This window comes from Heterocephalus glaber, unplaced genomic scaffold (assembly GCF_053883595.1).
Source record: "Heterocephalus glaber isolate CG9 unplaced genomic scaffold, H.glaber_assembly_v1.0 deba00000768, whole genome shotgun sequence".
Lineage (NCBI taxonomy): Eukaryota > Metazoa > Chordata > Mammalia > Rodentia > Bathyergidae > Heterocephalus > Heterocephalus glaber.
Window position 1 is genome coordinate 8,603,706 of NW_028258162.1, and position 26,278 is coordinate 8,629,983.

The window sequence follows — 26,278 nt, forward strand, 5'->3', positions numbered from 1 at the left end:
ACCAGAAGGTCCCCATTTGCAAGCCAGAAAGAGAGCCCTTACCAGAATCTTGGTCTTGGGCTTTCCAGTCCCCAGAACGGTGAGAGAACCAACATGGTCTAAGCCACCCAGGCCATGGTGTTTCATTTAGGCACCCCAAGCCGGCTCTAACTTCGCAGTGCACAGGGCAGACATCACCCCGACCCACACTGCTGGTTATACAAGACGTTAACTTCTGCATGAAGAGCATATGGTGGTTCTATGTTATTTTTAGACACCCGAAGTTATTTCAAAATGAAAAATAAAAACAAAATGGTATTTTCAGCACAGTACATACACCATCGCTTCTCTCCCTAGTAACGTGCACTGTGCTTACTGAAGCTGACAACTTGGCCTTGGCTCAATTTGCAGTTTTTGTGCCATATAATGCATTTTATATACAATTAACTGGAATATTTCTCGCATGTACCACTGGGATAAGCATTATTATCTGTCTTATTCCATGAGCTGGAAGCGTGCAACTCAGGTGTAAAATACCCACATGCCGGGCCCTTAGCTCAGCTCCATGCTCAATGTTGACTGACTGAATGAGTGAGTGAATAAATATTCAAAGCTTACTTTGAAGTAAAAGTTGGTGGGGGGCAGGGCATAAATTTTTTTCCAGTACTAGGGACTGAACCACAGCCTTATACACATGAGGCAAGTGCCCTACTAAGGAAGTGCATCTCCAGCCCCCAAAAGATTCTTGACTCTTACACATTATCAAGTTTTAGGAATAATTCCCAATCAAGAGAGAGAAAAAACTTTACTTCTGAAAGAAGTTCAGTTTTACACTTTGTTTTGTATTCTTTGGTTTCTATCCTCAGCATTCAGTATTTCTAAAAACTGACAATAAGAATACCAGCACCATGGCCACCATTTATTTAGGGCTTACTATGTATCAGGTAACTTCTGATTGCTTTCAGTTACACTCATTCCTGTACAGATAAGACAGGTGGGGAGAGCAGTGGTCCAGCTACAGGCTCAAGGTCATCAAGATTCCATATGGCAGGGCCGGGGATTTAGCTCAGTGGTTCCGCTGCCTGCTGCTCAAGCGCAAGGACCCGAGTTCGATCCCCGGTACCAAAAAACAAAAAAAACAAACAAAAACGACTCCGCATGGCACAGTCTGATCCAGATCTGTCTCTGTAACTCCAGACCCTGGGCTCTCAGCCACGGCTCTCAACTGCCTCTTGTTTATACACACATAAATAAAATGGATGCAAATTTTAAAAAGAGAAAAACCTGCTCAACTACTTAAAAGTAGCCAGAGGAAAATTGCCTAAGGGGTTGATGGTAACTACTTAAACACAAAACCTCCAAGTAAAATACCCACTTTTTGTAGATCTATACAGTTCTCTGCTCTTTTTATTTTACCCCCTCGCAGTAACAAAAATTCTTTCATGGAAAAAAATCCATGCCACAGCTGCTAGTAAGGAGAAAGGAGCTAACATTAGGCTCATCGTCCAGGTCAGGCTGTGGCTCGTGTGCTCCTCGGGTCAGGGGTGAGGGGTGCAGTGCTCGCCCTCCAGCAGGCAGAAGGTGCCAGGCGGAGAGGGACAGAAGGAGTGAAATCCAGAGGGGGTGGCATCAGAGATCTGGAGGGGCTGAGTCCTTCAATGCCACATTCAGAAGCTGATCGCAATATGCTCAAAACACACTTTCCGTGTGGGCCCCAAGGAGGGAGACAGTGCTAACACTGCGGCGTGGTTTGTTTTCCCAAATCCTGGCCCTAGTGAGGTGGCACTGGGCACAGGCAAGTGCGAGGTTGGGCGAGCAGTCCTCGTGTGGGAAGCGGGGTGTGCACCTCTGGAAGCCATCGAAGATAGCATGTCAGGAGGTGAGGCTCGAGTCCACATACCTGGGGCTGCAGTGAGGATGCACAGAGTCGTCCAGAGCCTGTGCCTGGCACATGGCGAGTGCACCTCACCATCAAGGTCATGGGTGGCCCCAAGGACTGGCCGGGATAGACACTTCACATGCAATTCTTTGTTCATTTTTATTGAAAATAAAATGTAGTTAAAGGAAAATACGATGATTTGACTTACAGTCATTTTGAGTGTGTGACTACACTGAGAAAGGCCAGCTGGTGGCCCACAGAGCACATTCACTGCAACCAAAATCATTGTGGCCCACACCCCTGCACAGTGTCCCCAAATGACAGCACAGAGAGGCAGGCTTGACTGGAACCCACAACTTCCAGGATTGGCTTTGCCTACATCATTTCACTGCCATTAGCAACTCTAAAACTAGCCTGGACCACACCTTTCCCTATAGGAAAGTGAAGCTTGCCTCTGGTCTGTCACCTGCCTTTCCTATAGTTCTTTGTGTTACCTTTAAAGATCATTTCCTTAGGGGGTGCAGATTCGGGGGAGCATTTAGACACTTGCTGACAATGCTGCTCAAACAACTTTAGAAATCTGCATCCTTTTTTGCTTAGCTCTTTGCAGCAAAGAGCTAGCCTGTTTGGCATTTGCTTGTTTATTATAATTAAATAGCATCTTTTAAAAGTCCAAATTTAGAAAGTCCATTAAGGGCTGATTATTCACATTATAAAAGAATGCTTTAAAGAAGGGTTTACTGAAGTTGAGTTTAAGGAAGGGTTTACTAAAGGGCCAATTTGTTTCTCTGTAGCTAGGAAGCTTTAAACCCATCCCCCCATAACAAGGATTGAACCAGGACCTTGCACTTGCCAGGCAGGCGTGGTGCCACTGAGCTACAACGCAAGTCCAGCTTTGATTTTTAAATCTATGGAGAAGCCATTTAAATCTATGGAGAAACACACACAGACAAATTACATGAAGCGAAATCATCTCTAACATCACCAAAAACTAATCTTTACTAAGCTGAAAAATATCTTCCTTAACTGTCAAGTTTCTTCTTTCTAAAAAATCGCCACAAAACTTGGTTTATGCTCCCCTCCAAAACTTCAAATTTGTGTAAAATCTAGCCTGCCTTAGGAAATAATTACTACTTTTTAACTGGGATTTTAAAGATATAATTCATATATTCATATCCATATCTTTAGAGATATGCAGTAACATGTGCATTAGTCACCTTTTCAGGACAAAATACCTGACATACACAAAGGAGGAAAGACTTCAGAGGAGGAGGCTTCCAGGTCGACATGGTACCACTCCCAGTGCAAAAGAGAAGGCTTTCAGGCCAATGTACCACTGCTTCCAGCACAGAGGAGGTGAGCCAAGAGGGCACCAGCATGCACCTCCCCCCAGAATTGAGAAGACATGTAAACAAGTCTCAAAATCAGACTTCAAGATCACCTACAGCAACCCCAAAGGGAAATGAGATGGAACACTCTGATACTCAACAACCTGCACTTCCTCAACTCGCAACAAGAGGATCTGGAAAAAATGAAATCAGAAATAATTTCTCAGATGACAGCAGAGATGGTGCTCATAGTGCAAAACATGATTAATAAATCTGGAGAGGACACAAATAAAAAAATAGAGGATCTGAGGAACATGATGGAATCCCAACATAGGAAACAAATGGAATCCATAAAACAGATGCAAACAGATTTCTAGGAGATTAAAAACTCCATTGAAAGTTTACATAGCAGAATGAGCCAATGTGAGGACAGAATTTCAGGCATAGAAGATAAGATTGCAATGAGTGACCAGGAAAAGAAAAACTTCTTCAAAACAGTAAGGGATCACAAGAAATCAATCCAGCAGCTGGTAGACGATGAAAAGGGGAATAACAAGACTGATTGGAGTCAATGAAGAAACAGGAGAGAGTGCAGATGACATAAGAAAACTGTTCACAGAAGTGATGGCAGAAAACTTCTCAAGCAGGGGAAAAGAATTTGACATACATACAGATAAATGAGGCATACAGGACTTCAACTAGCCTTGATTAAAAAAAAAAAAACTACACATAGGCATATAATAGTTAAGATTCCAGAAACCCAACAGCAGAACAAAATTCTACAAGCAGTTAGTGAAAAGAAACAAATCACATACAAAGGAAAGCCCATCAGAATCACAGCAGACTTCTCAATGCAAACTGTTAAGGCAAGAAGAGCTTGGAGTGACATATTCCAAGCCCTAAAGGAAAACAGCCTCTGACTCAGACTGATGTACCTTGCAAAACTATCTTTCAAAATGGATGGAGAAATAAGATACTTTCATGACAAAGAGCACTTTAGGAACTTCATGAATAACAAACCAGCACTCCAAAAAATTTTATTTATTTATTTATTTATTTTTGGTACTGGAGATTGAATTTGGGTCCTTGAGCTTGTGAGGCAGGCAGCAGAACCACTGCTAAATCCCTGGCTCTCCAAAAAATTTTAGACAATATCCTAGGAAAAGACAACAAGGATCATAACACCATGGGGCCGGGGATTTAGTTCAGTGGTTCTGCCGCCTGCCTCGCAAGCACAAGGACCCAAGTTCAATCCCCAGTATCAAAAAACAGCAACAACAAAAAACAACCCCAGGAAGCCCAACAGAATGAATCCATCAGGCACAACAAGAAATAAAATGAAAAGGGGGAAAATCCAACCAAAAGAAAAAGTCATGACAATGATGAGTCAATGTGTATCAGTTATAACCATCAATGTTAATGGTCTCAATTCACCCATCAAAAGAAATAGACTGGCAGAAGGGGTCAAGAAGCAAAATCCAACAATATGCTGCATACAAGAAACACACTTAATTAAGAAATAAACTAATTGACTGAAAGTGAAAGGGTGGAAAACAATACTCCATGCGACAGGAACCAAAAAAGCAGGAGCAGCTATCCTCTTTGCAGATCAAGTGTATTTCAAACCAACACTGATTAAGAGAGAAAAAGGACACTATATCCTTGTAAAGGGAACAGTCCAACAGGAAGAGATGACAATCATACATATCTATGCACCATACACTGGTGCATCCAATGATATAAAACGAATACTAAAGGACATGAAAAATCATATAAGCACTAATACAATAGTGGGGGACCTCAATACCCCACTGTCACAAATAGATCAACTAGACAAAAAACAAGCAACAAAATACTGGAACTCAAACTCTTAAACAAATGAACTTAACAGATGTTTACAGAATGTTCCACCCCACAAAATCAGAATACACATTCTTTTCAGCTGCATGGGGGTTATTCTCCAAAATAGATGACATACTCACTCATAGAACATATTTAACTAAGTGCAAAGGAACTGAAATTATCCCCTGTATATTATCAGACCATAATGAGATGAAATTGGAGATCAATAGCGAAAGAAAATGCAAAAATTTCATAAACACATGGAAATTGAACAACACACTTTTGAATAACCAATGGGTCACAGAAGAAATTAAAGAAGAAATCAGACAGTTCCTCCAATTAAATGACAATGACAATACAACATATCAGAATCTATGGGACACAATGAAAGCAGTCTTATGAGGGAAATTCATAGCAGTAAATACTCATATTAGGAAAACAGAGCGAGCCCAATTAAACAATGTGATCCTGAACCTCAAGCTTCTAGAAAAAGAAGAACTGGAGAAACCCAAAGCTCATAAAAGGGAGGAAATTATATAGATTTGAGCAGAAATCAATTCAATGGTGACTAGGAGAATGATACAAAAAGAATCAATGAAGCCAAGAGTTGGTTCTTTGATAGAATAAACAAAACTGACAAACCCTTAGCCAAACTTATCAGAAAAAGGAAATAAAAGGCCCAAATCCATGCAATTAGGAATGAAAGGGATGAAATTACAACAGACCCAACAGAAATCCAGAGGATCAGTGATACCTACTTCAAGAACATATACACCAATAAGATGGAAAACACAGAAGAAATGGACAGATTCCTAGATACATATGAATTACCAAAGTTGAACGAAGAAGACCTAAAAATTCTAAACAACCCAGTATCAATCACTGGAATAGAAAATGTAATTAAAAACTTACCAAATAAGAAAAGCCCTGGTCCTGATGGCTTCACGGCTGAATTCTACAAGACATTTAGAGAGGAAATACTGCCACTAGGGAAGCAATACTCCCAAATTCATTTCTGGAAGCAAGCATCACCCTGATCCCCAAAGCAGAGAAAGACCCAACTGAAAAAGAGAACTACAGGCCAATCTCACTAATGAACATAGGTGCAACAATCCTTAATAAGATACTGGCAAATAGAATGTAGAAGATCATCAAAAAAAATCACACACCTTGACCAAGTGGGATTCATCTCAGGGATGCAGGGATGGTTCAACACATGCAAATCGATCAATGTAATACATTATATCAATAGAGCCAAGGACAAAAACCATATGATCATCTCAATAGATGCAGAAAAAGCATCTGACAAAATCCAACACCCATTCATGACAAAAATCCTATAAAAAATTGGAATAGATGGTCTCTACCTCAACCTGATAAAAGCATCTATGAAAAACCAACAGCCAAGATCATACTAAATGGTCAAAAACTGAAATCCTTCCCACTCAAATCAGGAACAAGACAAGGATGTCCACTATCACCACTCTTGTTCAATATAGTTTTGGAAACATTAGCCACGGCAATTAGACAAGAGAAAGAAAAGGAATAAAGATAGGAAATGAAGTCAAACTGTCATTATTTGCAGATGACATGATTCTCTATGAAGACCCCAAGAACTCCACCAAAAGTTTTCTAGACTTAATAAGCAAATTCAGTAAAATGGCTGGATGTAAGGTCAACACACAAAAATCAATAGCTTTCCTCTACATGAACAACAGACTCACTGAGAGAGAAATAAGGCCAATAATTACTTTCACAATAGCATCCAAAAAACCTGAAATACCTAGGAATCAACAAAAGAAATCAAAGACCTCTTTTCTGAAAATTATAGCATTCTGAAAAGAGAGATTAAAGATGATATCAGAAACTGGAAAGACATCCCCTTGCTCCTGGGTAGGAAGGATCAACATAGTGAAAATGGCCATACTTCCAAAACTGCTATATAGATTCAATGCAATCCCAATTGAAATCCCAGCAGCATACTTCACGGACCTTGAGAAAATAATTCAAAAATTTATTTGGAACAAGAAGAGACCCAGAATAGCAAAAGTAATTCTAGGTAACAGAGACATGGCAGGAGGTATCATAACCCCCAACTTGAAACTCTACTACAAAGCTACTGTGATAAAAACAGCATGGTACTGGCAAAGAAACAGACCTGAGGACCAGTGGAACAGATCAGAAGATGCAGAAACAACACCAGACACACTCAGCCATCTCATCTTCGACAAAGGAGCCAAACACTCTCACTGGAGGAAAGATAGCCTCTTTAATAAATGGTGCTGGAAAAATTGGGTTTCAACTTGCCAAAGATTCAAACTAGACCTATATGTCTCACTAAACTATAATCAAAGTGGATTAAAGATCTAAATATTAGAACAGAAACACTAAACTGGCTGGAAGAGAGTTTAGGAAGAACTCTTGAAGACAAGTTGTAGGAAAATATTTTACGAACAAAACCTCAGCTGCCCGTGAACTAGCACAAACAATCAACAAGTGGGATCTCTTCTTACTAAAAAGCTTCTGCACAGCATGAGAAACCACCAACAGTGTGAGGAGACAATCCACAATGTGTTTTCAACTGCTGTTCCTTAGACAAAGGTCTACTATCTAGAATCTATAAAGACCTTAAAAAAAATCAGACCTCCCAGATTTAAAGACCCAATTCAAAAATGGGCATCTGAAATGAACAGACATTTCTCAGAGGAGTAGAAATAGCAAATAAACATATGAAAAAATGTTCAACATAACTGGTCATTTGAGAGATGCAAATGAAAACAAGGCTGAGATTCCACCTCACCCCAGAAAAAATGGCTGCTATCATGAAATCAACCAATAACAAATGCTGGCGGGGCTGTGGGGAAAGAGGAACCCTGCTCCACTGCTGGTGGGAGTGTAGACTGGTGCAACCACTGTGGAAATCAGTGTGGAGATACTTCAAAGAACTAGGACTGGAAGTCCCATTTGACCCAGCTATTCCACTGCTGGGGATCTTCCCCAAAGAATTAAAAGAATCATACCACAGTGATATATGTGCACCCATGTTCATAGCAGCACAATTTGTAATAGCCAAAAGTTGGAAGCAGCCCAAGTGCCCATCAACTGCAGACTGGATAAAGAAAATGTGGTTTTTTAATAAAATGGAGTACTATTCAGCCATAAAAATGAGAAATTAGAGACATTTATAGCTAAGTGGATTCACATTGAGGTGATACTCTTAAGTGAAATAAATAGGACACACATGTGTAAATACCGAAAAGTTTCTCTGGTGTGAGAAACTGAAAGCATAAATAAGGACTAAAAGGTATAATAGCTAATGTCAAAAAGGAAGAAAAGGGGCAAAGGGGAAGTGAAAGTGGGAGGGGTAGGGGAAAGGAAAGAAGGGAATAGAATTAATATGAGAAAATGAAAGAATGGAAACAAAGTCTTTGCAAACAGGGAGGGATGGAAGGGTTGGAGGGAGGGCAGGGGAAGGGGGAAAAATAAGAACCAAGAGAGATTATATAAAGGTGCAAATTTCCAACGCTGAATGTCATTATATTGTATACCTTAAATGAACCAATAAACTTGATTAAAAAAAAGAAAAGAAACCAAAAGGAGGGGCAGGGAGAATCCAACAGAACTACTCATATTCCTTCTTCCTTCTTTCCTACTTATTCTTAATCCCATTTACATAGTTCTGAAAATCAATATTTGAAATGGAAATTATGTTACCATTCCCCTAATAAGGATCAATTTTGAGAGGAAATAAAAATGTTTTTCTGTTGCTACTGTATGTTCAACTGAAAGAAATTCTCTGAAATAATGTATTGGCTTTCGTTTTATAATAAGTGTGTAAGACCCTGAAGTTCAATGAAGGTCTGAAACTCATGGTGCCTTGTAGTATTTATTATAGGTTTTCTAAAAGAGTGACAGTATATCCATGTCACACTCTTTGTAGTAACTATACATAGCTTTTAGCCCTCACAGATCTCTGGCACTTGTTAAAAAAAAACAAACTTTAAAAACAATTATTTTGGTTAACACCAACTTGAAGGCTTAACAAGGCCAGAGGAATTTGGCTTGACAGTGTACTCTGGAGGCTGTAGTCACAAACACTAGTTCATACCTTCGAATTTATTTGATTAAATTCACAGGAAAAATAATTACTCATGGTTGACCTGTGGTCAGGAGGCAAGGAGAAGAAAAAGAAACCTTAATACAGTACATCCACCAAATAAAGACATCAGAGAAAAAAATTAAAGCATATGAATTAAGCAATAAAAGGAAACTATAGATTAGATGGAGCTCAAGGAATCCAAGAAAAGAGTAACCAAAAACTTAGGTGACTGCCAATCTTTACCATGTGTGTAATAAAACATGTGCAGAGAAACACCAGCTGAGTGTGCCAAAAATGTTTACTTTATACTTAAAGGAAGTTAAGAAATGAATATTTTAATTAATTTAATAACTTAAAATGCATTTCTTTTAATTTCTCCAGTCAATAGTTAGGGCTGCCAGGCACCACACCTGTAATGTCAGCTACTCATGAGGCTCAGGCAGAAGGATGGAAAGTTTGAGGCCAATTGGGGCAACTTAGTGAGACTCTGCCTCCAAATTAAAAATAAAAAGGGGTGGGGATACAACTTAGTGATACAGTACCCCTGGTTCAATCCCCAGTGCTGCAAAAAAAGATAAAGGGGTTTTTTTTTACACTTGATCTTAGCCAAAAGGCGGAGAAGCTATAATTAAGGGTTTTTTAAAAATATGCATATTTTTAAAGGTATTCATATTTTCTCAGGTCTAAACTGACTTGGAAATGAGCAGACAAAAGAGTGGATAATACATTCAAGAATGCAAATTGGTAAAAACACAGCATGCACAATTCACAGAATATCTAACTCTACAATTTCCTTAAAGTTAGGGCACTATTTTTCACAACACAAAATGTCTTGAAGTTTCCTAATTAAAATCAAATAAGGAGAGACTCTGCTTAACCAAAGTTACAATAGGAAGAAATACCTCTGTTGTTGTATTAGATGGTAAAATGAGCATGGTGAATGACAATGTGTATGTCAAACCAGCTAAGTGGGAGGATTTTAAATGTTCTCACCACACAGGCTAATATTTGAGGTGATGGGTATGCTAATCAGCCTCTTGATGACTCCACAAAGCACTCATGTATTGAAACATCACATCCTACCCCCAAAATAGTTATTATTAGCCAATTAAAAGTAAAATCAAAGCTAAAATCCTCAAATGGATTATTTGTTACAGCTAATAAAAATAACTATAGCTTGAAACTGAATTTAGCAATCTCTTCAATATGCATAAAAACATTTTTATGCATGCCAAAACTAAAAAGTTATATTTAATTCATAGAAGCATGAACAATTAAAGTCATGGCAATGTTTTCATCTGTACAAATTCACAATCCTTGCTTCAGAACATGCAGAACATGGGAAGGAAATTACTATGCTGAATTTCATCGACTATTCAGCTGTATTTCAATTTTCAAACTTAATTAAAACTGGCAGTTTTACTAAGAAGAATCAAATTTCAATCAAATGGATGTGTTGTCTTTTTTAAGAAAAAGCAAAAGAAAAATCAGGTTGTCCCGAGCAAAGGATTATCGGCTCTTTGATTAGAATCAAAAGCCATGAGTTAAACAGGTGTTTTGAATTATCACATTTATTGATACACAATCCTTTACATGAAGCTCCCTGGAATTTAAAAAATTAATTCTACAATATTAAAAGAAAATATGTATTTGACTTAACCTACTAGAGACTATAAATCATGGGAGACTGATGACAGTACTGCATTCTGGGAAATTCTCTCCTTCAGCATCTCACTTGCTAGCACACCAAGTAGTTTTAGCACCCAAGAAACCTTGGAGACAATCAAGTGCTCTTTCTTTAGGAAGAACAGCACCTCTGGGGATAGGGCAGGCTGGGCTAACTAGGAATGGAGGTTCTGCCTGAAGAAGGGTCAGCTTGTTTACCGACGCCAGGTCCTGTGCATGGGAATGAGGCATGAAAGGGGCTAAGGAGCAGCAGAATCGGCTGCTGGGGCAGCAGCTGGGGCAGGAAGACAGGCTGGCCAAGACCCACTGCCCCACAAAGGACCCAGGAGTGGATCATGCTGATGTTGTGTAATAAAGCTGTGGGCCAATGACCCGTCCAGCACCTTGGGGATTGCCTGCTCTCTTCATGGAGTTCTGCTGAAAGAGGCAATGATGGCCACATCCTAATATTCATACTTCTCACTAGATCCAATTATTTACCTTCTTCTCGGCCTGGGAAAATGGATTCTGGACTCTGACTGACACTAAGTTGCTTAAACACGGCTCGGTTTTATATGCCCTAGTGCAAAGTGGAAATGAAGTGCAGTTGCAGTTAGATGAAAAGGAATGTGCTTTAATATTCTTCATAGACACCCAGCAAGGATGTCGAGCTGGTTAAGATCTAGGGAAAAATTATCATGCCCAAAAGTAACCAACTGTTGTAGGAAAAGCGAGAAAGATCTGGAGAAAATGTACAGTTTTATTCATGTCTCATTTGAAAAAAAATTGTTTCATGCCAGTAAGTAGCATATGGTCAAACTCTGTCAACTGGACGAGTGACAATCTATGCTTGTTTAGCAGCAGTGCTTTTTTTTTCTTTGGTACTGGGGCTCGAACTCCTCCGGTCCTTGTGCTTTCAAGGCAGGCGGCAGAACCACTGAGCCTAATCCCCAGGCCCTAGCAGCAGTGCTTTTACGTTTGTCAACATAACTATAAGTTCTATCATATTTTATGACATGCAGTGCTGCAGGGCAGACAGCAGCTTCAGACCCTCTGGAGACCACCCACTGTACCCCCACACTTTATAAATGAAGCGATCGAGGCCCGCGCTCACTCCTGCCCAGGTTCGTGAAACTTCCGAGACTGCCCAGCAAGCGAAGTGGTCCCACCCACCAAGGCCGCTCTGTCCCTACGAAGAGTCTGTCGCGGAAAACGTGTCCTCAGTAGATCACACCGAAGTCCAGTCCAGGGCTGACCCCGACCCAGGCAGCCAGTTCTACACTGGGGACCGCTACACCCACCTCTCCCACCATGGGCTGCTGAGCTAGGAAGGATGAGGTGGTCAGCGTCCAGAAGTCTGGCCTGCAGGCGGCAGGGAGGTCCTGGAGGGGTCTGCATCGCTGGTCTCAGCTGTGCTGCAGGCTAAGCCACATCCCTAACTCTGGACCCCAAAGCATCCTAGAATCCTGGAGGCAAACCCTTCTTTCTGTTTAGCTTAAATTAGTTTCTACCACTTAAAACCAGTCCTATACCTTCAAGTTTCACTGAATTTTGCTTTAAAAATATTTAACATCAACTGTATGGTTTGAGGCAAAACAATGGATTTGGGCAAATAAAAAGCACTCTAATATAAAATAATATGCCAAAAAGTACACTAAATAGAAAAGAATACACACATGGACAGGCAAAATCAACCTTGTCAAAATCTAAGCATACAATTCATTAGACCAAACATGAATAAAAATGACGAATATAGTACTTGCAATTTAAAGATTTTTATATAGCATCACATTCTCAAATTATGAGCATTTATAACAGCTTTACCTAACACATCTACTTCTCGCTGAGCTAAGGAAACAGCACATTCACGTGAAAACACCCCGGGCTGGGAAGAGACAGAGATTCTGTGGCCCAGCTCAGTCTGAGAAGGAAGCTGCTCTTATTCACTACAACTCCCAATAGCCCTCAAATTTTGGAGTTGAGCTAGTTGTGTACTTTAATGTCACCAGTGCCAAGAAGTTTTCTTCCATGTGCCTTCACTGTCTCCTGTTACTCCTAAGTCCGTTTCCTCACGTCTGCCTGCTGTGGGGCTGCTGGGCCCGAGATTACCAGTGTCCCTTGTTAGGCTGCTTTCCCAAGGCTCCTGGACTGGGGAGGAGGAACGAAAAGGCTGCTTCTCCCAGAGGCTTCCCACTCCTCATCCGGATGTGGCTGGAGCAAGGCGGCCCAAAAGCCTCCCCGTTCCTCTCCACCAACTACAAACTGCCTAGCCTAGCGCTGGGAAACCATGACCCTCAGGCAAATCTGACCGCCTCCTGCTTGTCCAATCAGTTTTATCGGGACAGCGCTGCGACCCTTGTTTCTGTGTCATCTATGGCTGTGTTCCTGCCACAAAGTCAGACCTGAGTTTGATGGAGATGGTATGACCTGCAAAGCCTAAGCTATTTACCATATTTTGATAGAAAGTTTCCCCGTGAATCTCTCCTCGGAAGAAGGGTTAATCCTGCCAGACTGTCCACCCCGGTGCAACCCAGCTGTTACCAGAACCCCGGCCCCGGCCCTGTGTAGCTGCCTGCAAAGATCTCCAACCTGCGTGAGACTCCCAGATCTGACCCTGGAGCTCTCAGAAGTCATGATCTGTCCCTAGCAAAAGACAACGCTGAGTCTTTCTCTGATCTTTTCACACTAGTCAAACCCTGATGGTCCCGGTGGGAGGACGCTTCCCTTGCTGCTCTGTGGAGATTTTCCTCTGGTGGCCAGGAGGTGGGGTAGGCCGGCTCCTCCCTGCTCCCTAAAGGCACCATCTCCTTTGAAGCAGTGTGGCCACAGTGCACCACACACACACTCTCTCTCTCTGCCCCTGCCCCTGCCGCGGCCGTGGGCTCCTGGCCACCCTGTGCTGCCCTGGGGCTGTTCACATCCTAGAGAACCCTGCCCGTCCACAATTTGAGCAGTCAGCATCCCCAGCCAGACCTCTAACTGGCAACTCAAAGGGCAGACAACGCGCTCAACTCTGCAGTTCTGCTTCTCCCTCCAACCATCGCCTGCTCTTATTTTGGCATCTCAGTGGGTGCCACCTCCATGCGCGTGGTGGCTCAGCCCCAAACCCTGCCTTAACCCTAGCTCCGTGCTCATCCTGCCTCGGAGCCTGCATCCAACCTCTGGGCTCTTTGCACAGAGCCCTCCCAAGGCAACTCCTCACCACCTGCGCCTTCTGCTCTCAAGCCTCGACCGCATGGTCTCCCGGGGTCTTGGCTCTCCACCCTCAGCCCAGTCATTCTGCACGGACATAAATTGATTGTTTTGCTCCTTTGCCTCAGTTCCTCTAAGAGTCCTGCCCTTGGCCCAGCCCCTGGCCTGCCCCTGGCTGGCTGGACCTCATTCTGTTCTCCACACTCCGAAGTCTCACAGGCTTCTCCCTCACAGGTTTGCACTTTGGTCCCGACCTCCACCTCAGGCCTCTGCAGATGTCATCTTAGCAGCACCCATCACAACACCACGGGTGGCGAACCTACGGCACGCATGCTGCAGCCGGCTATTTGTTATCACTGAAAGCTCTAAAAGGTTCACCGTTGCTGCCTCCTCCCCCAGCTTCACTTTCCTCCACAGCCCTTGCTTCCTTGATTCTTTTACCTCCCCACCCTAGAATGCAAAACATGGCCAGGGACTGCGTCTGTCTGCGGCCCCCCCCACCCCTTTATCATCCCCTGGGACCCAGACCAGCACAGGCTATGCAGCAGCCAGGCCGTATTTGATACATAAATTTAATGAACCAACCCACCAAGTCACCATTATACATTCAGTAGCTGCCCCTATCTGCAGAAGGAAAAAAAACAAACTTTTGTTAATTTCTATATATTCTTAAAAATTCCAAATCTGTAGGCTGGTTTTCTAGGGCTTACTGCCTGCCTATTCTTCTGCTGAGGATGTCTAAAAGGGAAAAGAAATATCAAATGTGAGGTGGCATCAAAGTCACTATAACTGGTCAGAATTTACTTTTAAATTATCAAGTTCCCTAAACAGTAATGGTTATGAAATTTCTGTATATAGCACAGTCTCCACAGTAGGCTGAAGAAACTCATTTTGAAAACACAATAGGTTGGCTTGTTTGTTTGTTTGTTTTTGGAAACAGGCAAGGATTACAAAATAGTAATCCCTATTACACTGCAAATGTACTTTATGAGTCATTAAAAATAAATTAGTTTTGCAGGAGTACAACAAATGGAAGATAGTACTACAGACTTTGCTACAGCTAACAAGTGGAAAATGTCTTGAAACAATGAGCCCATATGGTATAGTATTTAATCATGCAATTAGCCCAGGTAAGCCAATAAAGCTGGCACAGTCAGCAGCCAAGGAGAGAAGGCTGCGTCTGATGGCCAGCTTTTCTGGAGACCCAGAAGAAAGCCATCTTCCGCTTTGGCACTGGGCTCTGAAGGGCCCACCGCTGGGTACATGATGTGCCTCTCAGTGAACACACTGATGGTCACTCGTGTGGCTCGAGGACAAGCCAGGAGAAGGAAGGCAGGGGAGATTAAGATTTCCACAGACTTTCATCTATCGTCTTCAAAAAATAATTCAGACAGTCTTTCACTGAGGAGTAAGTTTTATTCTTTCATCTTACACAAAATCTCTCATTACAAAGCTCCAGTGCCTCCTTTTGTATTTTGTTTCTAGTTATCATCGCATACTCACTTAATAGGTGGCAGCGGCAGTGGTTTTCAGTACACATATTTTTTCTCACAGCCTTGAGCTCTAAGGGTCAGGAAGCCAACTGGTTTGAATGGCAAAAAGTCAAGACCACCCTTACTTGTGCTGAGTGTAACTGTGTGGAATGCCGATGTCTTTATCAGAGAGGAAAAGCCACAGTGCCGAAATGGTGTTCCTAACTGGGAGGGCACTTCACCTTCCGCTCTGCCCCAAGCAGGGATGGGAAGCCAAGATGGTCCCCCCGGGGGGCCAGGGGGAGCAGGCTCTGTGTACCCCATCTGCAGCACAGGGCAGAAGGACCGACTCAAACACTTAACCACCCTTCTCAAAGCAGAGACCAAGAGATGTAGTTAGATCGTTTTTCAGACAGATCTGCTAACGTACTCTTTCCTTTAATTACTGCCTGGGAATCGACACAGATCAGGAAGGACTTGTACTTTTCTCACAAGAAAGAATCGGTAGGGAAAGATCAGGCTGCGAGTCCACAGCGCTGTCCACCTGGCTGACCCGAGGGGGTTTTCTCTCACTAAAATAAACAGAAGGTAGTGTTTACAGGCACTATAAAGTTCTCCTAAATAAAGACTGAAAACTGCTTTCCAAATGAGGTTTTACTGCCTCTCTGGTACAAGCTGCTAGGAAATACAAGGCCGTACAACAGCTGTTACGACTCTACCAAGGAGGCAGTAGCAGGGCACAAGGCAAGAGAATCAAATTCTAAGTCCTTGCAGATAATTCGGTATCCACTTAGTAGTGTGTGTTTTCCTGCTTTGTCTTAAAGTAAACGTGTCATTATTTCATAGAAGGCTCTGGGACCGAGGTGGAGGCAGGAGGCGGAGAGAAACCTGCTCCCCTGGGGCTTGTTGGCTGAGCCCCCTCCCCACAGTCCACCCAAGAGTCATGCGACCTATGCAGCATGGAAGATGGCGACACAGGCAAAGAAGCAGGGACATCAGTGCCGTCTGCATCAACATCATGGAAAGGACAGAGGGCTGGGTGGTGGTCAGCATGGACAGCTCATCAGCCCACTCATCTTTGTGCCAAGTGATGGGGAAATGCCCCTGCCGTCAGAGGTCACAGCACAGCGCGGCCCTGTGCACTTATGGTCCATCGAGGGAGCTCCCAAATTAAGCCATAGTAAATGACCCAATGAAAACATGCTATCGACACAACAACAAGGATGTGCAAGTGACCCTTTGGGATTTCATCCAACAAAATCTCCAGTGAGTTGCAGGAGAATTCCCATCAACCCTGGAAGCAGAGGGCTAAGAAAAAACAAAAACAACATGTGAAAAGAAATGAGCTATGTTCCCAGAAAGGCATTCAGAAGATGAAAATAAAACATCTCAGCCATATCTTTACTCATGATGAACGACACTTATCTAAAAGTCCTCCTGAATCCTTTCCTAAATATTCTTCAGAGCTCCCAGATTTGCTTCCCTCCCTCCTGAAAGCCTTCCTAGAATACTCCAGCTAGAACTCATCTTCTGACCAGTTCCGTCTCTCCAGAGTCACTTAACATACAACTCAGTGTGGCTTGGTGCACAATTTTCTCTTTTTTCTGCAAAGGTTATACCTTACAAAATACCGAGTAAGAAAAAGAAAAAAAAATTAAGTGCCAAACATGAATGATAATATGTACAAGTACAGAAAATATTCAGAGAACTAAACAACTAATAGTTAACATCATGGGAAAAGCAGTTAGTTCCTCAAGCTTGCATGGTATAATCACTCTGTAATCCTTTATTAGTTGCCATTAAATGACCTCAGGTTATTATTGTGCCAAAGAAGAGGAAAAGTCATGTGAAAGAGGTTTCTCTCATGGGCCAACTTCTTTTCATCATTTCTCCTATTCAAATTTTTATAAATGTCTTTAAAAGTATTTAGCCACTTGTTCCAGGCATGAACATTTTGCCTTTTCCAAGTATACTTCCTCAGAATGAAAAACACTCATTACTATTTGACTTTTTCCTGTTATTTCATACCTATCACTGATTTTATGGGAGGGACCCTGAAACACGTGACTTTTTTTTCTAAGCATTTTCTCTCCAGGAAGAACAGATAACAGATTAACCACAATCAAACATAAAAAACTTCCCTTGTTCTTGTGGTCTGAAACTGGGCACATTTTCTTCGCATGCTTCAAGGTAACAAATATAATCGAATGCGACTATTTAAAACATACTCCAAGCTTAACGAGCAAGAAGTGGCTTTGCCAGACCACAGTGTCTTTGAGAGATCACTTTGGCCAATATAGGCTAGAGTCTACACACACTTCATACAGCAGGAAAGCAATTCCACCACGAAGGAGGGGTCTGTGGTTACCAGAAAGTGGCCCAACCAGGTAGCATTTGCCTGGGGGCAATGAGCACATTCTACACACTAACATCCTACTTTCAAGGATCAATCCTCTGATTTGCCTTAAAATATCTTTTTTATAAGCCAAATGCCCTAATAAAAATAATTCACTATAATTAGGATGTTGTAATATTTTCAATCATAGCTCTCATTTGAGTTTAGCTGTCACCCTATTTATCAGAATAAGAATTTCTCCAAAAAATTTTGAAGGTACACGATGCATTTGTTTAATGGCTTATGTAGAAGGCCTTGCCAAATTCTAAATGTTCCATCATGCATTTATTCACCAGTTATCAGGAAACTTCTGAATAATTTAACATTGTCCAGTTAAATTACCCACACTATCAGCCAGGTCTTTAATGTCTTTAAGATTCTTTCTCCTTTGACTGTATTTTTTTCCACTCAAAAAAGAAATTTCTTTGTTGTTTAAAGCTTACAACTATTCACTTGGCTGCCAAATGAATCACCTTCCACACAGAAGGGCAAAGTAACTGTCAAGTAGAAGAAAACACTGCCGGCCCAAACATGTGTCACACTGTCATTTCTGTCCTGTTGCATCTGGAACAGAACAGAGCAGGTGGCCTGACCACACCACAAGGAAACACGGGCTCCACTCCAGTCCATGCAGTGACGGTGACCTACGCACACCGGGAGGTCTGAAGCTGGTGTGAGGGGCTAATGGTTAACCTGGGCAGAGGGGTCCACCTTGGCCTCAGAGGTGAGTGCCAGCAGCACCAGGAGTAGGTCCGGCAGCTGCTTAACAGACACATAAACTCATGGGAGAAATAAACCTGACCACAGGAGCCCCCAGAGCCCAGAGGAAAGGGTCAGCCTGGGGAACAATGCATAAGTAGACTCATTCTTCAGCCAGCTACCTATTACCAGCCTCCTGATCTTTCTTATCTCCCTTAAGGCCATGCGTACCACTACACAGTCCCCTCCCACTGCCTCACGTCCCCTGCACACCCTGTGGGAGGACACAAGGAACACTCAGTCTCCTGTTTGAACCTTATTTAGACGTTTTATCTTCCTCCCCCACCAGGTCATCAAAGTTCCTCGGCACAAGTAAGGTTAAGCCCAGAACCCCTCCACCTCTGGCGGGGGGCTCCCCTGTGTCCTACCCTCTGCAGGGCTTCTCAGGTGAAGATGACCTAATCCATGGAGGGGACTTAGGAGTGGCTGTGTTTAGCTGTCATGTCAGTGTTTATTAGCTTGTTTTAACTATAAAGTGGATGCAGGAATATATGTCCTGTTACATTCCTTGTTATGGAGTATCAGTATACTGTAACAGTGCTGGATAAATATGAAGGCAAATTTCAGCTCAATCTCACAGCTAATGAACTGGATCTCTGGCCTCAAATGTATATCCTCTCATTATGTGTCAGTTGGGGTATGTCAAGACACTGAATAATCTTAAAATATAGTCACTCTTCATTTTAGATTAATTTTTCCAGGCATGGCCTAGCTGCCAGCAGGCCTGGATACATGAATTGACCTATACACTTTCTAGAAATGGACTATTTTCAAAAATAAAAGTGATCCTTGATAAACCAAATTCCTCTTTCGGAAATCTACTGATTTGACTTGAATGCTTCCTGCTTTTGCTGGCTGTCCCTGCTCTGACTTGGGGCCTGTCCTGGTCCCTCCTCTCCCACAGCATGGCTCTAAATCTCATCAGAGATGTCACTCTACCTCCTGCCTGCCCTCTACACCCAATGGCTTCCGAGTCATCTCCATGAGAGGGCTAAAAAGCATTGTCACTGCCCAGCTAACCAGGGATGTTCTGGCAAGTCTTCCACCCTCACCCAACGTGGGACCACTCCAAGTCCATCTCCCCTGCCACAACCTAAGTCCAACCCACTGCCATCTACATCTGTCTGTCTCTGCAGACTCTTCTGCTGTCTTTTTTCTCCCCCCAAGCTATTCTCCAAACTGTAGCTGCTGTTTAAAATGCAAATGGCTTAAAAATCCCCTTGTGCTACTCTGCCTGAACCCAAAAGATTACTTCCGGTTGCTATGAGAAAAATCACAGGTCTTTTGTCTGTCAACACCCTCTTCACCTTGGCCTTGTCTGTCCTCAGGGCTCCTGTGGGACGCCTGGGTTTTGCCAGTACACACCTGCTCCTTGCCCAGTGCAACACACCTTCCGCCTGCCCTCTATCTCTTTGAGGTCTTTCCAGCATCCTGCCCACCTCCAGTTTGGATTAGGTCCCTTGTTATTATCTCTAAACACTGTGCATCTGTCCTGTGCAGCTAGCGGTACAGCTCTCAAACCAGCGGCAAGGGCCAGAGAAATCAGGATGGACTATCTCAATCCCCACCCTCAGCCACTTCCTCAGCCTCCCCAAGAGTCTTTGGAGCCACTAATACCCACGAATACCTGTAGTCCCACCAAGTGGATTCTCTCATTAATATTCATGAATTTACAAACTTCACATGTGACAATACTCAACCTTGGGAGCTGTCTTACAGCAAGCACCGAGCTGTGATACTGTGGGGATGACTCACTCTGCAAAGTAGCACCTTCAACAGCGATCAGCACTGTGGTTATAACGCATCTAAGAAACAGGTGAAATCGGAAGACTGCCAAGCATATGATTTCATGGGCTGAAGGTAACATTTGCTTTTAAAAGAATCAAATGTGTAATTCTTAAAAATAAAAAAAAAAATCTATTACTGTGTGCTAAGTTTAGTCTTACAACACAGGTTATCATTCACGCAGGCAACCTAAGGCAATGGGGAAATGATACGTGTTTGTTCAATGAACATTATACAAATACTTCCCAAATGAAAAGGTTGTTCATCGCATACTGCTTTAAAAATGTTTTCCAGAGTCATCGCTGGGGTATGAATTGCACTGTAAATTAAGCTCAGGCCGCTCTAAGGACAACTCTGAGGAGGAAAATTGTTTCCCACAACAGATACAGAGGAACTCATGGAAGGAGAAGGTCCTCTGCTCACCTTTCCTCCAGAAAGCAGGGAGGCAGAACACTTTCCACTGCAAAGCAAGGCGTTTCCTTCCTCGTACCGAGTCAGTAGCAGGCCCACCTAAGTCCCTGGGCCAGCGATGGAAACTTTCCTCTAAACCTCTAAGTCCTGCTGTCTGCTCCCCATAGGCCAGTTTTGTGGGGGAAGTGAACTTGAGCAATGACAGGCACTTTATTCCCCACTTACTTTTCTCTTGAAGACACAATTCCGCAGCTACGCACTCGGAGTGCTGGGCTCTGAGACACACATTAAGAGGAAGGCAGGTCCTGGCCTGCAGCAGTGGGGAATCAGTGGGTTAAAGATCCTGTCCTGTGCTACCCTGGCTTCTGGGCGAAAGGGATCCTCCTGCCTCAGCCTCCTGAGCAGCTGGGACTCCAGCCCTATACTACCACACCCAGTTCACATGCACTTTTCAATCAGTGAAGACACTGGTGAATAACTGCCAACCTGTAGATCAGTATCAGGACCCAGAGGTGGCAGCTGGGATCTGAGGGGACCGTGCCTTCTGTAAATGGAGGCGTTCTGGTGAGTGCTGTCACAAAGCCCGGATCTAAGGAGGAGGAGGAAAGGAAGCCCCACAGCAGGGTCCTGGGATGGTAAATGACTCTGCTGGATCAGGACGCCAAAGGCCATTAAATTTTTCAAAAATTTAATTTTGAAAAAACAGATGTTTCGGTAATTTTTCAGAATTTAATCTCATAATCACTTCCAGAAATGCTATGAGAATGTTCCTGGAGGATGGAGGGTGGATCAGTTGACTTCCTCGGGGTCGGTTGGTCAGTCACTCAGCACTTACTGAACTTCCCCTAGGAGGAAAATCAACTCATAAGGAAATGGAAAACACAGCTGCCACTTTCCAAGAATTTACTGTGTAAGGAGAAAAAAATGCGCCAAAACAGATCCTGGGAGCGGACAAATGATCCAAATCATAAAGCATAGAACGCTTACAATTACAGAATCCTATTAACAATGACATCTGTGGAAGGCAGTCAGCTTAGAATTCAGAACTTGACAAAAAGAAAAGAGAAGCCCCAGGAGGGATGGCGGCTACGGAGCCTGCATGGTGCTGGTTTACCTGTCCTGAGGAGCAGCCTCAGATGGCTGCAGCCTTTCTGTTTGTCGGGAGGGTGCACTGGGGATGGAGGCCAGGGGCACCCTACCACTGAGCTGCGCGCCCATCCCTCTGTGTTATTATCTTTAATTTTAAGACAGGGTCTCACTACGTTGCTCGACTGGGCTCGAATGTGCAGTTCTCCCTCCTCAGCCTCTCTCCCTCGCTGCTGGACTAACAGGCTGGGCTACAGGCCACGGCTAAAAACAGGAGGGTCTTCAAGGGACACGAGGGCGGCCAAGTATGTGAGTCCCCGGGAAGGATCAGGTTCCCCTGCTGATTCTGGCTGCGCCCTTTCAGTGTGAAGCATCACAAAGGCCACAGAAGCAATGCAGACTGAGTCAGCAGACCTGGGATTTGACTTTGGGGCAAGTGAAAACCTCTGGACCCCTCTCCTCTCCTCTCGCTTTTACATAGGGACCATGACATCCTCTAGCTGTAGCACAATGTACCAAGTGAGATATGGAAGACTGCACTGAAAAGTGCAGGTGACGCCGGTATAACTTCACATTAAAGAAAATCAATGAAGAAAGAAGGCTGCGGCAGAAGTGGGCCTGAGGGTTTGCCAAAAGAAAATGTAGGAGACAGAGAAGAATGGGCTAAGCAGTCAGTGCCCTCCACGGAGGGAGGCGAGGCAGACGTCGCTGGGGAGGGAGGACGAGGTATACAAGGGCCTTGGGGAGAGGTCCACAGAACCTCCAGGGGAGAGCAAGGGCTGGGCCCGCACTGCGAAGGCAGACTTCTAGAGACTTTCAAGGACAGACGAGTTCTCACACCAGTGGAACATGCACTGCGGCCATGTGTGCAGACATGAGCGGGTAGGGTCTTCTACAGGAGCTCAGGGCCTGCAAGTGACTGCTGCTGTGATGGCCAGAACGGTGGCCTGTCCCTGCAGAAGCCTCGCCCCGTGTTTCAAATGCGGTCTCTTGGCTTTGCCTGTTCAGAGCTGTGCACCCTTTTGTTACGTTTTGCCTTGAAAATATTGGTAAGTATAAAGAAGGAGGCAGCCTCATGCGAGGAGGGTATGTTTCCTTCTCAGCTTCTGTGTTCTAAGTCATCTACATCTGGCCGAGCCCATGCTATAAACAATCTCATAGCCTAGTTTATCTCCTCTAAAAGGTCTCTCAAATATTTTAATGAGCATCTGCTTGGTTCTGTTTACTGAAACATAAACATGACTGGATGGTTGGAAACTATTTCTATGTGCATTTGTACCATAAACTACTTACTTAGGTACGCACTGCTGATGGACAGCTGCTCAGCTTTTCAGAATAGAATGTGGGTTCTTTCTGTGAGCTGTAAGTTTAGGGTCGTGGTTCCTGTGTAGGCCTTGAGGGCTGGCTCTGTTATGCAGTGTCGCATTGTTCCACCGAAGGGGCCCAAGGGCTGGGGCAGACATCATCAGTTCTGACTCCAGGAATTCCCTCATTAGGTTCTTGGGAAAACCAACGTGTGGCTGTCCTGAAAAGCCAAACTCACATCCATCTGGTCTACCGAGCTTTACCACCTCATAGCCTCCTCTCAAAACCTACGGCCCATGTGATGGAATTTTATTAGATATAGATATAGATATATAAAATATAGAAATTTCAGGTATTTCTCTTTACCTGAAGAACCTCAAAAAAGATGCCTTTAATTTGCCTAGTCCGAATGAAAGAGAAATACAAATTATTTTGCCAACTAAAAGGGCTAAAATCCATTTTTATTATACATCCCTAAACCTTGGTGTCTTTATCCTTAATATGATTGTCTTCTAAAAAAAATGCCTAGCTAGGTGTGGTGGCTCATGCCTATAGTCCAAGATACTGAAAGGCTGAGGCAGGAGGACTGCTTGATCTTACAAGTTAAAGACAAGACTGAGCAATACAGCTAGACCCTGCCTCAACTAAATAACACTAGGAAAAAATATGCCCATCAAAGAAAACAAGGGCCTGATGCCTTATCCTGAGTTAGGGAAATGTGGTCTACACACTCAAGGCTCTTGGAAAGGTAGGCAGTACAGCTCGCTTGCTCACTCTGGAAAGCTGACATCCATCTTCCCAGGCACAGAATGAGAGACAGTGGATGGAAAGACTACCTATTATCAGCATTATTGATTTTTAGAATGGGGTACAACTCGTGCTAAATTTCAGGGTTTTATAAAATCAATATATAAACTAGTGCTACTGAAAAATCATTTTTCAGCTGGGCTTAGAAAATTAGACCTATTTTGGGTGCTACAACCTCTACTGGGGTCACTGCTGCAGAAACATGTGGCGCCAGAAATATAGACAGGACAAGAAATGTGTAATTCTTTTCTAAGCAATCAGCTATGAATAAAATGTGCAAGTACATTACTCAGCCCACAGAAAAAATGTTTTCTAAAAACTCCCTTTGTTGATCTCAGAATTACATGCTTGAAGGTTTACTCTACTTTGAGCATGTGGAAGCAAAATGTCATGCCACAGTATAAATCATTTTTGAAAAATTTTGCTAATTAGAAAATGTACCAATTACAAAAAGCAAGTAAAAGTGTTGGACATGATATAAACTGAGACGAAGAAATACCTGGACACCAAGCCTATTCCTGAAAGAACAGAAATACCAAAATACCATCTTGCTACAGGGTTCTGGGGTGCTGGAGTCTCTCTTTAGAAATGGTTTCTTGGTTCTCTCTGTAATTGGTCAAGACAAGGGCAAATGGTAGTGACATGGCTTGTCTTTAGATGTTGTCCCAAAACCTCATGCAGTCATAGGTGGGCTTTTTCAGAGATGGCTTAGTCTAGAACATGTGACGCCAGGATTAAGGGTGTGAGTGCTACCCGCCCTAAGTAGCCTGGGTAAGATACAAAGGATAGAAAGAGCTGTGGCTGTCCCTCGCTTGCTTTTGCTTTGCTACCTTCTGCCCATCATGAACTGTTTCTCCTCCTCTGCTATGCTACCCTGCCTTGGAGACAGCCAATTATGGGCTGAGACCTCTACAAACTGTGAGCTAAATAAACGTTTCCTCCTTTAACTTTGGGTGTCAGGTGTTTTGTCTCAGCAATAAGCAAAGTAACTAAGACAGGAAGCAAGATTTTATACTTACTAAAGGTAGGAAAAGAAACAGGGTCTGCAGAGCAAGTTTGGGCCAAACAGGAGTAGGAAAAGAAGGATTATACTCTACAGGACGAAAGCATGCTACTATGAAAAAACACAGTAGCAAAAAACTCCTGTTCTTTCATATTTTTCCTCTTTGTGGGATGGTGTCAGGTTTATGTTGTCCTATGGAAAACCTGCTTGAGTTCTTGGTAAGAGGTCCACACACAAAGCTTTGGGAACTGTGCTGCACAAGTGTCCTGGGATTTGTAATTACCAGGCCATGCCTGGTAATTCCCCAGCCAGTCTGCCATGCCCTAATCTCCAGCCTCCTCTCTTAGCATCTGAGCTTCCTGCACTGATGGAGAAACCAATCATGGTATATTAATATTTTATGTACATATAGGAATCTGAAAACATTAAATATACATTTTGTTTGACTGATTCACATAAAAATAAAAACTTTCAAAAGGCCAAAATATAAGGAAACTATGAGTTCAAGAACTACAATTAGAAGAAATTCTACATCTGTCTTTTAAAGTTAAATAAACGATGAGCATCTTTAACCAGAATTTTACCAAGTCCCTTCCATTTCATCAATTCATGGGATTGTATAGTTGCTATGCAGCAAAAGACCCCATAGAAATTCGAATGTGGGCCTTTTTAAGTAACATGATACAGTTACTCAAAGTCCAATAATATCACAGGCATTTTACATGTATTATCCCATATGGTCTGTAGAATGATTACATTGGATATGGATTTGTACTTTTTATTTATTTGTTTGTTTATTATGAACAAATTCCGGGCTTTCATACTGAGCTATATCCCTAGCCTTTTTTTTCTTGGTACCAGGGATCGAACTCAGTCCTTGTGCTTGCAAGGGAGGCAACAGAACCACTGAGCTAAATCCCCGGCCCTCTAGCCCTTTTTTTGAAACAAGGTCCGAGTTACTCAGGTTGGGCTTGAGTGTGAGATCCTTCTGCCTCAGCCTTCCAGAGTGCTGAGACTGCAGCCATGTGCACCATGTCTAGCTTATTTATCTCCATTTCAAAGAAGACAAAATTGAATTCAGAGAAGTTAAATAACTTGAGGCCATAAAGTCATACTTAATCACACAAATACTGAATAGCAAAGCCCAGAGCTTTTCAAATCCTCTGGATAAGAGCCCCATAATGTCCCTAAGGAACTTTCTGGGCCCCTCCAGGCTTCTGGGCCAGCCTGATGCTGTGGAGTGGACCCAACCAGAATCTAAGAAACCTAGA

The 26,278-nt window shown here is 43.1% G+C and overlaps 1 protein-coding gene across 4 annotated transcripts in view; it reads right to left on the bottom strand.

The window, feature by feature from the left end:
- The window catches only part of Pip4k2a (phosphatidylinositol-5-phosphate 4-kinase type 2 alpha), a 150,439-nt gene that overhangs the window by 76,107 nt on the left and 48,054 nt on the right, over positions 1–26,278 (bottom strand). The window lies entirely within an intron of this gene.